This window comes from Lonchura striata, chromosome 34, assembly GCF_046129695.1.
Source record: "Lonchura striata isolate bLonStr1 chromosome 34, bLonStr1.mat, whole genome shotgun sequence".
NCBI lineage: Eukaryota > Metazoa > Chordata > Aves > Passeriformes > Estrildidae > Lonchura > Lonchura striata.
In genome coordinates, this window is record NC_134636.1 from 1,142,730 (window position 1) to 1,160,403 (window position 17,674).

A 17,674-nucleotide genomic window follows, 5' to 3' on the forward strand; every position below is an offset into this window, starting at 1 on the left:
ATGGAAAAAGGATGTGCCAAGGGGAGCCTGGCCCTGACTGCAAAGAATCCATATATCGAAGGATGGACCCCACACCGAAGTTGTCCCCACCTCAAACTTGTGCTGCCCTGATAGACCCAAGGGAGCCCTACAAACTGACATCAGCAACCTGGACTGATGAGTTTTCTTTCCCAGGGAAAATGGAAAAAGGATGTGCCTGGGGGCCCCTGGCCCTGACTGCAAAGAATCCTTATATCGAAGGATGGAGCCCAGACCATAGATGTCCCAACCTCAAACTTGTGCTGCCCTGATAGACCCAAGGGAGCCCTACAAACTGACATCAGCAACCTGGACTGCTGAGTTTTCTTTCCCAGGGAAAATGGAAAAAGGTTATGCCCAGGGGCCCCTGGCCCTGACTGCGAAAAATCCTTATATCGAAGGATGGACACCACACCGAAGTTGTCCCCACCTCAAACTTGTGCTGCCCTGATAGACCCAAGGGAACTCTACAAACTGACATCAGGAACCTGGACTGCTGAGTTTTCTTTCCCAGGGAAAATGGAAAAAGGTTGTGCCCGGGGGCCCCTGGCCCTGACTGCAAAGAATCCTTATATCGAAGGATGGACCCCACACCGAAGTTGTCCCCACCTCAAACTTGTGCTGCCCTGATACACCCAAGGGAGCCCTACAAACTGACATCAGGAACCTGGACTGCTGAGTTTTCTTTCCCAGGGAAAATGGAAAAAGGATGTGCCCTGGGGCCCCTGGCCCTGGGCACGGACCTCACTGCAAGAAATCCTTATATCGAAGGATAGACCCCACACCGAAGTTGTCCCCACCTCAAACTTGTGCTGCCCTGATAGACCCAAGGGAGCCCTACAAACTGACATCAGCAACCTGGACTGCTGAGTTTTCTTTCCCAGGGAAAATGGAAAAAGGATGTGCCCAGGGGCCCCTGGCCCTGGGCTGGGGCCTCAATGCAAAGAATCATTATATCGAAGGATGGACCCCACACCGAAGTTGTCCCCACCTCAAACTTGTGCTGCCCTGATAGACCCAAGGGAGCCCTACAAACTGACATCAGGAACCTGGACTGCTGAGTTTTCTTTCCCAGGGAAAATGGCCAAAGGATGTGCCCAGGGATCCCTGGCCCTGGGCTGGAACCTAACTACAAAAAATCCTTATATCAAAGGATGGACCCCACACCGAAGATGTCCCCACCTCAAACTTGTGCTGCCCTGATAGACCCAAGGGAGCCCTACAAACTGACATCAGGAACCTGGACTGCTGAGTTTTCTTTCCCAGGGAAAATGGAAAAAGGATGTGCCCAGGGGCCACTGACCCTGGGCTGGGGCCTCACTGCACAAAATCCTTATATCGAAGGATGGACCCCACACCGAAGTTGTCCCCACCTCAAACTTGTGCTGCCCTGATACACCCAAGGGAGCCCTACAAACTGACATCAGGAAGCTGGACTGCTGATTTTTCTTTCCCAGGGAAAATGGCCAAAGGATGTGCCCAGGGGTCCCTGGCCCTGAGCAGGGTTTTCACTGCAAAAAATCCTTATATCGAAGGATGGACCTCACACCAAAGTAGTCCCCACCTCAAACTTGTGCTGCCCTGATAGACCCAAGGGAGCCCAACAAACTGACATCAGGAACCTGGACTGCTGAGTTTTCTTTCCCAGGGAAAATGGAAAAAGGATGTGCCCAGGGGCTCCTGGCCCTGACTGCAAAGAATCCTTATATCGAAGGATGGACCCCACACCGAAGATGTCCCCACCTCAAACTTGTGCTGCCCTGATAGACCCAAGGCAGCCCTACAAACTGACATCAGGAACCTGGACTGCTGAGTTTTCTTTCCCAGGGAAAATGGAAAAAGGATGTTCCCAGTGGCCCCTGGCCCTGGGCTGGGACCTCACTGCAAAGAATCCGTATATCGAAGGATGGAGCCCAGACCGAAGTTGTCCCAACCTCAAACTTGTGCTGCCCTGATAGACCCAAGGGAGCCCTACAAACTGACATCAGGAACCTGGACTGCTGAGTTTTCTTTCCCAGGGAAAATGGAAAAAGGATATGCCCAGGGGAGCCTGGCCCTGACTGCAAAGAATCCATATATCGAAGGATGGACCCCACACCGAAGTTGTCCCCACCTCAAACTTGTGCTGCCCTGATAGACCCAAGGGAGCCCTACAAACTGACATCAGCAACCTGGACTGATGAGTTTTCTTTCCCAGGGAAAATGGAAAAAGGATGTGCCTGGGGGCCCCTGGCCCTGACTGCAAAGAATCCTTATATCGAAGGATGGAGCCCAGACCATAGATGTCCCAACCTCAAACTTGTGCTGCCCTGATAGACCCAAGGGAGCCCTACAAACTGACATCAGCAACCTGGACTGCTGAGTTTTCTTTCCCAGGGAAAATGGAAAAAGGTTATGCCCAGGGGCCCCTGGCCCTGACTGCGAAAAATCCTTATATCGAAGGATGGACACCACACCGAAGTTGTCCCCACCTCAAACTTGTGCTGCCCTGATAGACCCAAGGGAACTCTACAAACTGACATCAGGAACCTGGACTGCTGAGTTTTCTTTCCCAGGGAAAATGGAAAAAGGTTGTGCCCGGGGGCCCCTGGCCCTGACTGCAAAGAATCCTTATATCGAAGGATGGACCCCACACCGAAGTTGTCCCCACCTCAAACTTGTGCTGCCCTGATACACCCAAGGGAGCCCTACAAACTGACATCAGGAACCTGGACTGCTGAGTTTTCTTTCCCAGGGAAAATGGAAAAAGGATGTGCCCTGGGGCCCCTGGCCCTGGGCACGGACCTCACTGCAAGAAATCCTTATATCGAAGGATAGACCCCACACCGAAGTTGTCCCCACCTCAAACTTGTGCTGCCCTGATAGACCCAAGGGAGCCCTACAAACTGACATCAGCAACCTGGACTGCTGAGTTTTCTTTCCCAGGGAAAATGGAAAAAGGATGTGCCCAGGGGCCCCTGGCCCTGGGCTGGGGCCTCAATGCAAAGAATCATTATATCGAAGGATGGACCCCACACCGAAGTTGTCCCCACCTCAAACTTGTGCTGCCCTGATAGACCCAAGGGAGCCCTACAAACTGACATGAGGAACCTGGACTGCTGAGTTTTCTTTCCCAGGGAAAATGGCCAAAGGATGTGCCCAGGGATCCCTGGCCCTGGGCTGGAACCTAACTACAAAAAATCCTTATATCAAAGGATGGACCCCACACCGAAGATGTCCCCACCTCAAACTTGTGCTGCCCTGATAGACCCAAGGGAGCCCTACAAACTGACATCAGGAACCTGGACTGCTGAGTTTTCTTTCCCAGGGAAAATGGAAAAAGGATGTGCCCAGGGGCCACTGACCCTGGGCTGGGGCCTCACTGCACAAAATCCTTATATCGAAGGATGGACCCCACACCGAAGTTGTCCCCACCTCAAACTTGTGCTGCCCTGATACACCCAAGGGAGCCCTACAAACTGACATCAGGAAGCTGGACTGCTGATTTTTCTTTCCCAGGGAAAATGGCCAAAGGATGTGCCCAGGGGTCCCTGGCCCTGAGCAGGGTTTTCACTGCAAAAAATCCTTATATCGAAGGATGGACCTCACACCAAAGTTGTCCCCACCTCAATCTTGTGCTGCCCTGATAGACCCAAGGGAGCCCAACAAACTGACATGAGGAACCTGGACTGCTGAGTTTTCTTTCCCAGGGAAAATGGAAAAAGGATGTGCCCAGGGGCTCCTGGCCCTGACTGCAAAGAATCCTTATATCGAAGGATGGACCCCACACCGAAGATGTCCCAACCTCAAACTTGTGCTGCCCTGATAGACCCAAGGCAGCCCTACAAACTGACATCAGGAACCTGGACTGCTGAGTTTTCTTTCCCAGGGAAAATGGAAAAAGGATGTGCCAAGGGGTCCCTGGCCCTGACTGCAAAAATCCTTATATCGAAGGATGGACCCCACACCGAAGTTGTCCCCACCTCAAACTTGTGCTGCCCTGATAGACCCAAGGGAGCCTTACAAACTGACATCAGCAACCTGGACTGCTGAGTTTTCTTTCCCAGGGAAAATGGAAAAAGGATGTGCCTGGGGGCCCCTGGCCCTCACTGCAAAGAATCCTTATATTGAAGGATGGTCCCCACACCGAAGTTGTCCCCACCTCAAACTTGTGCTGCCCTGATAGACCCAAGGGAGCCCTACAAACTGACATCAGGAACCTGGACTGCTGAGTTTTCTTTCCCAGAGAAAATGGAAAAAGGATGTGCCCGGGGCCCCTGGCCCTAGGCTGGGGCCTCACTGCAAAGAATCCTTATATCGAAGGATGGACCCCACTCCAAAGTTGTCCCCACCTCAAACTTCTGCTGCCCTGATAGACCCAAGGGAGCCCTACAAACTGACATCAGCAACCTGGACTGCTGAGTTTTCTTTCCCAGGGAAAATGGAAAAAGGATGTGCCCAGGGGCTCCTGGCCCTGACTGCAAAGAATCCTTATATCGAAGGATGGACCCCACACCGAAGATGTCCCCACCTCAAACTTGTGCTGCCCTGATAGACCCAAGGGAGCCCTACAAACTGACATCAGGAACCTGGACTGCTGAGTTTTCTTTCCCAGGGAAAATGGAAAAAGGATGTGCCCAGGGGCCCCTGGCCCTGACTGCAAAAAATCCTTATATCGAAGGATGGACCCCAGACCGAAGTTGTCCCCACCTCAAACTTGTGCTGCCCTGATAGACCCAAGGCAGCCCTACAAACTGACACCAGGAACCTGGACTGCTGAGTTTTCTTTCCCAGGGAAAATGGAAAAAGGATGTGCCCAGTGGCCCCTGGCCCTGGGCTGGGACCTCACTGCAAAGAATCCGTATATCGAAGGATGGAGCCCAGACCGAAGTTGTCCCAACCTCAAACTTGTGCTGCCCTGATAGACCCAAGGGAGCCCTACAAACTGACATCAGGAACCTGGACTGCTGAGTTTTCTTTCCCAGGGAAAATGGAAAAAGGATATGCCCAGGGGAGCCTGGCCCTGACTGCAAAGAATCCATATATCGAAGGATGGACCCCACACCGAAGTTGTCCCCACCTCAAACTTGTGCTGCCCTGATAGACCCAAGGGAGCCCTACAAACTGACATCAGCAACCTGGACTGATGAGTTTTCTTTCCCAGGGAAAATGGAAAAAGGATGTGCCTGGGGGCCCCTGGCCCTGACTGCAAAGAATCCTTATATCGAAGGATGGAGCCCAGACCATAGATGTCCCAACCTCAAACTTGTGCTGCCCTGATAGACCCAAGGGAGCCCTACAAACTGACATCAGCAACCTGGACTGCTGAGTTTTCTTTCCCAGGGAAAATGGAAAAAGGTTACGCCCAGGGGCCCCTGGCCCTGACTGCGAAAAATCCTTATATCGAAGGATGGACACCACACCGAAGTTGTCCCCACCTCAAACTTGTGCTGCCCTGATAGACCCAAGGGAACTCTACAAACTGACATCAGGAACCTGGACTGCTGAGTTTTCTTTCCCAGGGAAAATGGAAAAAGGTTGTGCCCGGGGGCCCCTGGCCCTGACTGCAAAGAATCCTTATATCGAAGGATGGACCCCACACCGAAGTTGTCCCCACCTCAAACTTGTGCTGCCCTGATACACCCAAGGGAGCCCTACAAACTGACATCAGGAACCTGGACTGCTGAGTTTTCTTTCCCAGGGAAAATGGAAAAAGGATGTGCCCTGGGGCCCCTGGCCCTGGGCACGGACCTCACTGCAAGAAATCCTTATATCGAAGGATAGACCCCACACCGAAGTTGTCCCCACCTCAAACTTGTGCTGCCCTGATAGACCCAAGGGAGCCCTACAAACTGACATCAGCAACCTGGACTGCTGAGTTTTCTTTCCCAGGGAAAATGGAAAAAGGATGTGCCCAGGGTCCCCTGGCCCTGGGCTGGGGCCTCAATGCAAAGAATCATTATATCGAAGGATGGACCCCACACCGAAGTTGTCCCCACCTCAAACTTGTGCTGCCCTGATAGACCCAAGGGAGCCCTACAAACTGACATGAGGAACCTGGACTGCTGAGTTTTCTTTCCCAGGGAAAATGGCCAAAGGATGTGCCCAGGGATCCCTGGCCCTGGGCTGGAACCTAACTACAAAAAATCCTTATATCAAAGGATGGACCCCACACCGAAGATGTCCCCACCTCAAACTTGTGCTGCCCTGATAGACCCAAGGGAGCCCTACAAACTGACATCAGGAACCTGGACTGCTGAGTTTTCTTTCCCAGGGAAAATGGAAAAAGGATGTGCCCAGGGGCCACTGACCCTGGGCTGGGGCCTCACTGCAAAGAATCCTTATATCGAAGGATGGACCCCACACCGAAGTTGTCCCCACCTCAAACTTGTGCTGCCCTGATACACCCAAGGGAGCCCTACAAACTGACATCAGGAAGCTGGACTGCTGATTTTTCTTTCCCAGGGAAAATGGCCAAAGGATGTGCCCAGGGGTCCCTGGCCCTGAGCAGGGTTTTCACTGCAAAAAATCCTTATATCGAAGGATGGACCTCACACCAAAGTTGTCCCCACCTCAAACTTGTGCTGCCCTGATAGACCCAAGGGAGCCCAACAAACTGACATCAGGAACCTGGACTGCTGAGTTTTCTTTCCCAGGGAAAATGGAAAAAGGATGTGCCCAGGGGCTCCTGGCCCTGACTGCAAAGAATCCTTATATCGAAGGATGGACCCCACACCGAAGATGTCCCAACCTCAAACTTGTGCTGCCCTGATAGACCCAAGGCAGCCCTACAAACTGACATCAGGAACCTGGACTGCTGAGTTTTCTTTCCCAGGGAAAATGGAAAAAGGATGTGCCAAGGGGTCCCTGGCCCTGACTGCAAAAATCCTTATATCGAAGGATGGACCCCACACCGAAGTTGTCCCCACCTCAAACTTGTGCTGCCCTGATAGACCCAAGGCAGCCCTACAAACTGACATCAGGAACCTGGACTGCTGAGTTTTCTTTCCCAGGGAAAATGGAAAAAGGATGTGCCAAGGGGTCCCTGGCCCTGACTGCAAAAATCCTTATATCGAAGGATGGACCCCACACCGAAGTTGTCCCCACCTCAAACTTGTGCTGCCCTGATAGACCCAAGGGAGCCCTACAAACTGACATCAGCAACCTGGACTGCTGAGTTTTCTTTCCCTGGGAAAATGGAAAAAGGATGTGCCCTGGGGCCCCTGGCCCTGGGCAGGGTCTTCACTGCAAAAAATCCTTATATCGAAGGATGGACCCCACACCGAAGTTGTCCCTACCTCAAACTTGTGCTGCCCTGATAGACCCAAGGGAGCCCTACAAACTGACATCAGGAACCTCGACTGCTGAGTTTTCTTTCCCAGGGAAAATGGAAAAAGGATGTGCCCAGGGGCCCCTGGCCCTGACTGCAAAAAATCCTTATATCGAAGGATGGACCCCACACCGAAGATGTCCCCACCTCAAACTTGTGCTGCCCTGATACACCCAAGGGAGCCCTACAAACTGACATCAGCAACCTGGACTGATGAGTTTTCTTTCCCAGGGAAAATGGAAAAAAGATGTGCCCAGGGGCTCCTGGCCCTGACTGCAAAGAATCCTTATATAGAAGGATGGACCCCACACCGAAGATGTCCCCACCTCAAACTTGTGCTGCCCTGATAGACCCAAGGGAGCCCTACAAACTGACATCAGGAACCTGGACTGCTGAGTTTTCTTTCCCAGGGGAAATGGAAAATTGATGTGCCCAGGGGCCCCTGGCCCTGGGCCCCATGCCCTGACTGCAAAAAATCCTTATATCGAAGGATGGACCCCACACCGAAGTTGTCCCCACCTCAAACTTGTGCTGCCCTGATAGACCCAAGGGAGCCCTACAAACTGACATCAGGAACCTGGACTGCTGAGTTTTCTTTCCCAGGGAAAATGGAAAAAGGATGTGCCCAGGGGCCCCTGGCCCTGGGCTGGGTCCTCACTTCAAAGAATCCTTATATCGAAGGATGGACCCCACACCGAAGTTGTCCCCACCTCAAACTTGTGCTGCCCTGATAGACCCAAGGGAGCCCTACAAACTGACATCAGCAACCTGGACTGCTGAGTTTTCTTTCCCAGGGAAAGTGGAAAAAGTTTGTGCCCAGGGGCCCCTGGCCTTGACTGCAAAGAATCCATATATCGAAGGATGGAGCCCAGACCGAAGTTGTCCCAACCTCAAACTTGTGCTGCCCTGATAGACCCAAGGGAGCCCTACAAACTGACATCAGGAACCTGGACTGCTGAGTTTTCTTTGCCAGGGAAAATGGAAAAAGGATGTGCCCAGGGGCCCCCTTGCCCTGGGCAGGGTCTTCAAAGCAAAAAATCCTTATATCGAAGGATGGACCCCACACCGAAGTTGTCCCCACCTCAAACTTGTGCTGCCCTGATAGACCAAAGGCAGCCCTACAAACTGACATCAGGAACCTGGACTGCTGAGTTTTCTTTCCCAGGGAAAATGGAAAAAGGTTGTGCCCAGGGGCCTCTGGCCCTGACTGCAAGAAATCCTTATATCGAAGGATGGACCCCACACCGAAGTTGTCCCCACCTCAAACTTGTACTGCCCTGATAGACCCAAGGGAGCCCTACAAACTGACATCAGGAACCTGGACTGCTGAGTTTTCTTTCCCAGGGAAAATGGACAAAGGATGTGCCCAGGGGCCCCTGGCCCTGGACCCCTGGCCCTGACTGCAAAAAATCCTTATATCGAAGGATGGACCCCACACCGAAGTTCTCCCCACCTCAAACTTGTGCTGCCCTGATACACCCAAGGGAGCCCTACAAACTGACATCAGGAACCTGGACTGCTGAGTTTTCTTTCCCAGGGAAAATGGAAAAAGGATGTGCCCAGGGGCCCCCTTGCCCTGGGCAGGGTCTTCACTGCAAAAAATCCTTATATCGAAGGATGGACCCCACACCGAAGTTGTCCCCACCTCAAACTTGTGCTGCCCTGATAGACCCAAGGCAGCCCTACAAACTGACATCAGGAACCTGGACTGCTGAGTTTTCTTTCCCAGGGAAAATGGAAAAAGGATGTGCCCAGGGGCCCCTGGCCCTGACTGCAAAAAATCCTTATATTGAAGGATGGACCCCACACCGAAGTTGTCCCCACCTCAAACTGGTGCTGCCCTGATAGACCCAAGGGAGCCCTACAAACTGACATCAGGAACCTGGACTGCTGAGTTTTCTTTCCCAGGGAAAATGGAAAAAGGATGTGCCCAGGGGCCCCCTTGCCCTGGGCAGGGTCTTCACTGCAAAAAATCCTTATATCGAAGGATGGACCCACACCGAAGATGTCCCCACCTCAAACTTGTGCTGCCCTGATACACCCAAGGGAGCCCTACAAACTGACATCAGCAACCTGGACTGATGAGTTTTCTTTCCCAGGGAAAATGGAAAAAAGATGTGCCCAGGGGCTCCTGGCCCTGACTGCAAAGAATCCTTATATAGAAGGATGGACCCCACACCGAAGATGTCCCCACCTCAAACTTGTGCTGCCCTGATAGACCCAAGGGAGCCCTACAAACTGACATCAGGAACCTGGACTGCTGAGTTTTCTTTCCCAGGGGAAATGGAAAATTGATGTGCCCAGGGGCCCCTGGCCCTGGGCCCCATGCCCTGACTGCAAAAAATCCTTATATCGAAGGATGGACCCCACACCGAAGTTGTCCCCACCTCAAACTTGTGCTGCCCTGATAGACCCAAGGGAGCCCTACAAACTGACATCAGGAACCTGGACTGCTGAGTTTTCTTTCCCAGGGAAAATGGAAAAAGGATGTGCCCAGGGGCCCCTGGCCCTGGGCTGGGTCCTCACTTCAAAGAATCCTTATATCGAAGGATGGACCCCACACCGAAGTTGTCCCCACCTCAAACTTGTGCTGCCCTGATAGACCCAAGGGAGCCCTACAAACTGACATCAGCAACCTGGACTGCTGAGTTTTCTTTCCCAGGGAAAGTGGAAAAAGTTTGTGCCCAGGGGCCCCTGGCCTTGACTGCAAAGAATCCATATATCGAAGGATGGAGCCCAGACCGAAGTTGTCCCAACCTCAAACTTGTGCTGCCCTGATAGACCCAAGGGAGCCCTACAAACTGACATCAGGAACCTGGACTGCTGAGTTTTCTTTGCCAGGGAAAATGGAAAAAGGATGTGCCCAGGGGCCCCCTTGCCCTGGGCAGGGTCTTCAAAGCAAAAAATCCTTATATCGAAGGATGGACCCCACACCGAAGTTGTCCCCACCTCAAACTTGTGCTGCCCTGATAGACCAAAGGCAGCCCTACAAACTGACATCAGGAACCTGGACTGCTGAGTTTTCTTTCCCAGGGAAAATGGAAAAAGGTTGTGCCCAGGGGCCTCTGGCCCTGACTGCAAGAAATCCTTATATCGAAGGATGGACCCCACACCGAAGTTGTCCCCACCTCAAACTTGTACTGCCCTGATAGACCCAAGGGAGCCCTACAAACTGACATCAGGAACCTGGACTGCTGAGTTTTCTTTCCCAGGGAAAATGGACAAAGGATGTGCCCAGGGGCCCCTGGCCCTGGACCCCTGGCCCTGACTGCAAAAAATCCTTATATCGAAGGATGGACCCCACACCGAAGTTCTCCCCACCTCAAACTTGTGCTGCCCTGATACACCCAAGGGAGCCCTACAAACTGACATCAGGAACCTGGACTGCTGAGTTTTCTTTCCCAGGGAAAATGGAAAAAGGATGTGCCCAGGGGCCCCCTTGCCCTGGGCAGGGTCTTCACTGCAAAAAATCCTTATATCGAAGGATGGACCCCACACCGAAGTTGTCCCCACCTCAAACTTGTGCTGCCCTGATAGACCCAAGGCAGCCCTACAAACTGACATCAGGAACCTGGACTGCTGAGTTTTCTTTCCCAGGGAAAATGGAAAAAGGATGTGCCCAGGGGCCCCTGGCCCTGACTGCAAAAAATCCTTATATTGAAGGATGGACCCCACACCGAAGTTGTCCCCACCTCAAACTGGTGCTGCCCTGATAGACCCAAGGGAGCCCTACAAACTGACATCAGGAACCTGGACTGCTGAGTTTTCTTTCCCAGGGAAAATGGAAAAAGGATGTGCCCAGGGGCCCCCTTGCCCTGGGCAGGGTCTTCACTGCAAAAAATCCTTATATCGAAGGATGGACCCCACACCGAAGTTGTCCCCACCTCAAACTTGTGCTGCCCTGATAGACCCAAGGCAGCCCAACAAACTGACATCAGGAACCTGGACTGCTGAGTTTTCTTTGCCAGGGAAAATGGAAAAAGGATGTGCCCAGGGGCCCCTGGCCCTGACTGCAAAAAATCCTTATATTGAAGGATGGACCCCACACCGAAGTTGTCCCCACCTCAAACTTGTGCTGCCCTGATAGACCCAAGGCAGCCCTACAAACTGACATCAGGAACCTGGACTGCTGAGTTTTCTTTCCCAGGGAAAATGGAAAAAGGATGTGCCCAGGGGTCCCTGGCCCTGGGCCCCATGCCCTGACTGCAAAAAATCCTTATATCGAAGGATGGACCCCACACCGAAGTTGTCCCCACCTCAAACTTGTGCTGCCCTGATAGACCCAAGGGAGCCCTACAAACTGACATCAGCAACCTGGACTGCTGAGTTTTCTTTCCCAGGGAAAATGGGAAAAGGTTGTGCCCGGGGGCCCCTGGCCCTGGGCTGGGGCCTCACTGCAAAGAATCATTATATCGAAGGATGGACCCCACTCCAAAGTTGTCCCCACCTCAAACTTGTGCTGCCCTGATAGACCCAAGGGAGCCCTACAAACTGACATCAGGAACCTGGACTGCTGAGTTTTCTTTCCCAGGGAAAATGGAAAAAGGATGTGCCGAGGGGCCCATGGCCCTGACTGCAAAGAATCCTTATATTGAAGGATGGACCCTACACCGAAGTTGTCCCAACCTCAATCTTGTGCTGCCCTGATAGACCCAAGGGAGCCCTACAAACTGACATCAGCAACCTGGACTGCTGAGTTTTCTTTCCCAGGGAAAATGGAAAAAGGATGTGCCCAGGGGCCCCTGGCCCTGACTGCAAAGAATCCATATATCGAAGGATGGAGCCCAGACCGAAGTTGTCCCAACCTCAAACTTGTGCTGCCCTGATACACCCAAGGGAGCCCTACAAACTGACATCAGGAACCTGGACTGCTGAGTTTTCTTTCCCAGGGAAAATGGAAAAAGGATATGCCCAGGGAAGCCTGGCCCTGACTGCAAAGAATCCTTATATCGAAGGATGGACCCCACACCGAAGATGTCCCCACCTCAAACTTGTGCTGCCCTGATAGACCCAAGGGAGCCCTACAAACTGACATCAGGAACCTGGACTGCTGAGTTTTCTTTCCCAGGGAAAATGGAAAAAGGATGTGCCCAGGGGCCCCTGGCCCTGACTGCAAAAAATCCTTATATCGAAGGATGGACCCCACACCGAAGTTGTCCCTACCTCAAACTTGTGCTGCCCTGATAGACCCAAGGGAGCCCTACAAACTGACAACAGGAACCTGGACTGCTGAGTTTTCTTTCCCAGGGAAAATGGAAAAAGGATGTGCCCAGGGGCCCCTGGCCCTGACTGCAAAAAATCCTTATATCGAAGGATGGACCCCACACCGAAGATGTCCCCACCTCAAACTTGTGCTGCCCTGATACACCCAAGGCAGCCCTACAAACTGACATCAGGAACCTGGACTGCTGAGTTTTCTTTCCCAGGGAAAATGGAAAAAGGATGTGCCCAGTGGCCCCTGGCCCTGGGCTGGGACCTCACTGCAAAGAATCCTTATATCGAAGGATGGACCCCACACCGAAGTTGTCCCCACCTCAAACTTGTACTGCCCTGATAGACCCAAGGGAGCCCTACAAACTGACATCAGCAACCTGGACTGCTGAGTTTTCTTTCCCAGGGAAAATGGAAAAAGGATGTGCCCAGGGGCCCCTGGCCCTGACTGCAAAGAATCCATATATCGAAGGATGGAGCCCAGACCGAAGTTGTCCCAACCTCAAACTTGTGCTGCCCTGATAGACCCAAGGGAGCCCTACAAACTGACATCAGGAACCTGGACTGCTGAGTTTTCTTTCCCAGGGAAAATGGAAAAAGGATATGCCCAGGGAAGCCTGGCCCTGACTGCAAAGAATCCTTATATCGAAGGATGGACCCCACACCGAAGATGTCCCCACCTCAAACTTGTGCTGCCCTGATAGACCCAAGGGAGCCCTACAAACTGACATCAGGAACCTGGACTGCTGAGTTTTCTTTCCCAGGGAAAATGGAAAAAGGATGTGCCCAGGGGCCCCTGGCACTGGGCCCCATACCCTGACTGCAAAAAATCCTTATATCGAAGGATGGACCCCACACCGAAGTTGTCCCCACCTCAAACTTGTGCTGCCCTGATAGACCCAAGGGAGCCCTACAAACTGACATCAGCAACCTGGACTGCTGAGTTTTCTTTCCCAGGGAAAATGGGAAAAGGTTGTGCCCGGGGGCCCCTGGCCCTGGGCTGGGGCCTCACTGCAAAGAATCATTATATCGAAGGATGGACCCCACTCCAAAGTTGTCCCCACCTCAAACTTGTGCTGCCCTGATAGACCCAAGGGAGCCCTACAAACTGACATCAGGAACCTGGACTGCTGAGTTTTCTTTCCCAGGGAAAATGGAAAAAGGATGTGCCCAGGGGCCCATGGCCCTGTCTGCAAAGAATCCTTATATCGAAGGATGGACCCCACACCGAAGTTGTCCCCACCTCAAACTTGTGCTGCCCTGATAGACCCAAGGGAGCCCTACAAACTGACATCAGGAACCTGGACTGCTGAGTTTTCTTTCCCAGGGAAAATGGCCAAAGGATGTGCCCAGGGGCCCCTGGCCCTGACTGCAAAGAAGCCATATATCGAAGGATGGAGCCCAGACCGAAGTTGTCCCAACCTCAAACTTGTGCTGCCCTGATAGACCCAAGGCAGCCCTACAAACTGACATCAGGAACCTGGACTGCTGAGTTTTCTTTCCCAGGGAAAATGGAAAAAGGATATGCCCAGGGAAGCCTGGCCCTGACTGCAAAAAATCCTTATATCGAAGGATGGACCCCACACCGAAGATGTCCCCACCTCAAACTTGTGCTGCCCTGATAGACCCAAGGGAGCCCTACAAAGTCACATCAGGAACCTGGACTGCTGAGTTTTCTTTCCCAGGGAAAATGGAAAAAGGATGTGCCCAGGCGTCCCTGGCCCTGGGCCCCATGCCCTGACTGCAAAAAATCCTTATATCGAAGGATGGACCCCACACCGAAGTTGTCCCCACCTCAAACTTGTGCTGCCCTGATAGACCCAAGGGAGCCCTACAAACTGACATCAGCAACCTGGACTGCTGAGTTTTCTTTCCCAGGGAAAATGGGAAAAGGTTGTGCCCGGGGGCCCCTGGCCCTGGGCTGGGGCCTCACTGCAAAGAATCATTATATCGAAGGATGGACCCCACTCCAAAGTTGTCCCCACCTCAAACTTGTGCTGCCCTGATAGACCCAAGGCAGCCCTACAAACTGACATCAGGAACCTGGACTGCTGAGTTTTCTTTCCCAGGGAAAATGGAAAAAGGATGTGCCGAGGGGCCCATGGCCCTCACTGCAAAGAATCCTTATATTGAAGGATGGACCCTACACCGAAGTTGTCCCAACCTCAATCTTGTGCTGCCCTGATAGACCCAAGGGAGCCCTACAAACTGACATCAGCAACCTGGACTGCTGAGTTTTCTTTCCCAGGGAAAATGGAAAAAGGATGTGCCCAGGGGCCCCTGGCCCTGACTGCAAAGAATCCATATATCGAAGGATGGAGCCCAGACCGAAGTTGTCCCAACCTCAAACTTGTGCTGCCCTGATACACCCAAGGGAGCCCTACAAACTGACATCAGGAACCTGGACTGCTGAGTTTTCTTTCCCAGGGAAAATGGAAAAAGGATATGCCCAGGGAAGCCTGGCCCTGACTGCAAAGGATCCTTATATCGAAGGATGGACCCCACACCGAAGATGTCCCCACCTCAAACTTGTGCTGCCCTGATAGACCCAAGGGAGCCCTACAAACTGACATCAGGAACCTGGACTGCTGAGTTTTCTTTCCCAGGGAAAATGGAAAAAGGATGTGCCCAGGGGCCCCTGGCCCTGACTGCAAAAAATCCTTATATCGAAGGATGGACCCCACACCGAAGTTGTCCCTACCTCAAACTTGTGCTGCCCTGATAGACCCAAGGGAGCCCTACAAACTGACATCAGGAACCTGGACTGCTGAGTTTTCTTTCCCAGGGAAAATGGAAAAAGGATGTGCCCAGGGGCCCCTGGCCCTGACTGCAAAAAATCCTTATATCGAAGGATGGACCCCACACCGAAGATGTCCCCACCTCAAACTTGTGCTGCCCTGATAGACCCAAGGGAGCCCTACAAACTGACATCAGGAACCTGGACTGCTGAGTTTTCTTTCCCAGGGGAAATGGAAAATTGATGTGCCCAGGGGCCCCTGGCCCTGGGCCCCTGGCCCTGACTGCAAAAAATCCTTATATCGAAGGATGGGCCCCACACCGAAGCTGTCCCCACCTCAAACTTGTGCTGCCCTGATAGACCCAAGGGAGCCCTACAAACTGACATCAGCAACCTGGACTGCTGAGTTTTCTTTCCCAGGGAAAATGGTAAAAGGATGTGCCCGGGGGCCCCTGGCCCTGGGCTGGGGCCTCACTGCAAAGAATCCATATATCGAAGGATGGACCCCACTCCGAAGTTGTCCCCACCTCAAACTTGTGCTGCCCTGATAGACCCAAGGGAGCCTTACAAACTGACATCAGCAACCTGGACTGCTGAGTTTTCTTTCCCAGGGAAAATGGAAAAAGGATGTGCCTGGGGGCCCCTGGCCCTCACTGCAAAGAATCCTTATATTGAAGGATGGTCCCCACACCGAAGTTGTCCCCACCTCAAACTTGTGCTGCCCTGATAGACCCAAGGGAGCCCTACAAACTGACATCAGGAACCTGGACTGCTGAGTTTTCTTTCCCAGAGAAAATGGAAAAAGGATGTGCCCGGGGCCCCTGGCCCTAGGCTGGGGCCTCACTGCAAAGAATCCTTATATCGAAGGATGGACCCCACTCCAAAGTTGTCCCCACCTCAAACTTCTGCTGCCCTGATAGACCCAAGGGAGCCCTACAAACTGACATCAGCAACCTGGACTGCTGAGTTTTCTTTCCCAGGGAAAATGGAAAAAGGTTGTGCCCAGGGGCTCCTGTCCCTGACTGCAAAGAATCCTTATATCGAAGGATGGAGCCACACCGAAGATGTCCCCACCTCAAACTTGTGCTGCCCTGATAGACCCAAGGGAGCCCTACAAACTGACATCAGGAACCTGGACTGCTGAGTTTTCTTTCCCAGGGAAAATGGAAAAAGGATGTGCCCTGGGGCCCCTGGCCCTGGGCACGGACCTCACTGCAAGAAATCCTTATATCGAAGGATGGACCCCACACCGAAGTTGTCCCCACCTCAAACTTCTGCTGCCCTGATACACCCAAGGGAGCCCTACAAACTGACATCAGGAACCTGGACTGCTGAGTTTTCTTTCCCAGGGAAAATGGAAAAAGGATGTGCCCAGGGGCCACTGACCCTGGGCTGGGGCCTCACTCCACAAAATCCTGGTATCGAAGGATGGACCCCACACCGAAGTTGTCCCCACCTCAAACTTGTGCTGCCCTGATAGACCCAAGGGAGCCCTACAAACTGACATCAGCAACCTGGACTGCTGAGTTTTCTTTCCCAGGGAAAGTGGAAAAAGGTTCTGCCCAGGGGCCCCTGGCCTTGACTGCAAAGAATCCATATATCGAAGGATGGAGCCCACACCGAAGTTGTCCCAACCTCAAACTTGTGCTGCCCTGATAGACCCAAGGGAGCCCTACAAACTGACATCAGGAACCTGGACTGCTGAGTTTTCTTTCCCAGGGAAAATGGAAAAAGGGTGTGCCCAGGGGCCCCTGGCCCTGGGCCCCTGGCCCTGACTGCAAAAAATCGTTATATTGAAGGATGGACCCCACACCGAAGTTGTCCCTACCTCAAACTTGTGCTGCCCTGATAGACCCAAGGGAGCCCTACAAACTGACATCAGGAACCTGGACTGCTGAGTTTTCTTTCCCAGGGAAAATGGAAAAAGGATGTGCCCAGGGGCCCCTGGCCCTGACTGCAAAAAATCCTTATATCGAAGGATGGACCCCACACCGAAATTGTCCCCACCTCAAACTTGTGCTGCCCTGATAGACCCAAGGGAGCCCTACAAACTGACATCAGCAACCTGGACTGCTGAGTTTTCTTTCCCAGGGAAAATGGAAAAAGGGTGTGCCCAGGGGCCCCTGGCCCTGACTGCAAAGAATCCATGTATCGAAGGATGGAGCCCACACCGAAGATGTCCCCACCTCAAACTTGTGCTGCCCTGATAGACCCAAGGGAGCCCTACAAACTGACATCAGCAACCTGGACTGCTGAGTTTTCTTTCCCAGGGAAAATGGAAAAAGGATGTGCCCAGGGGCCACAGACCCTGGGCTGGGGCCTCATTGCAAAAACTCCTTATATCGAAGGATGGACCCCACTCCAAAGTTGTCCCCACCTCAAACTTGTGCTGCCCTGAT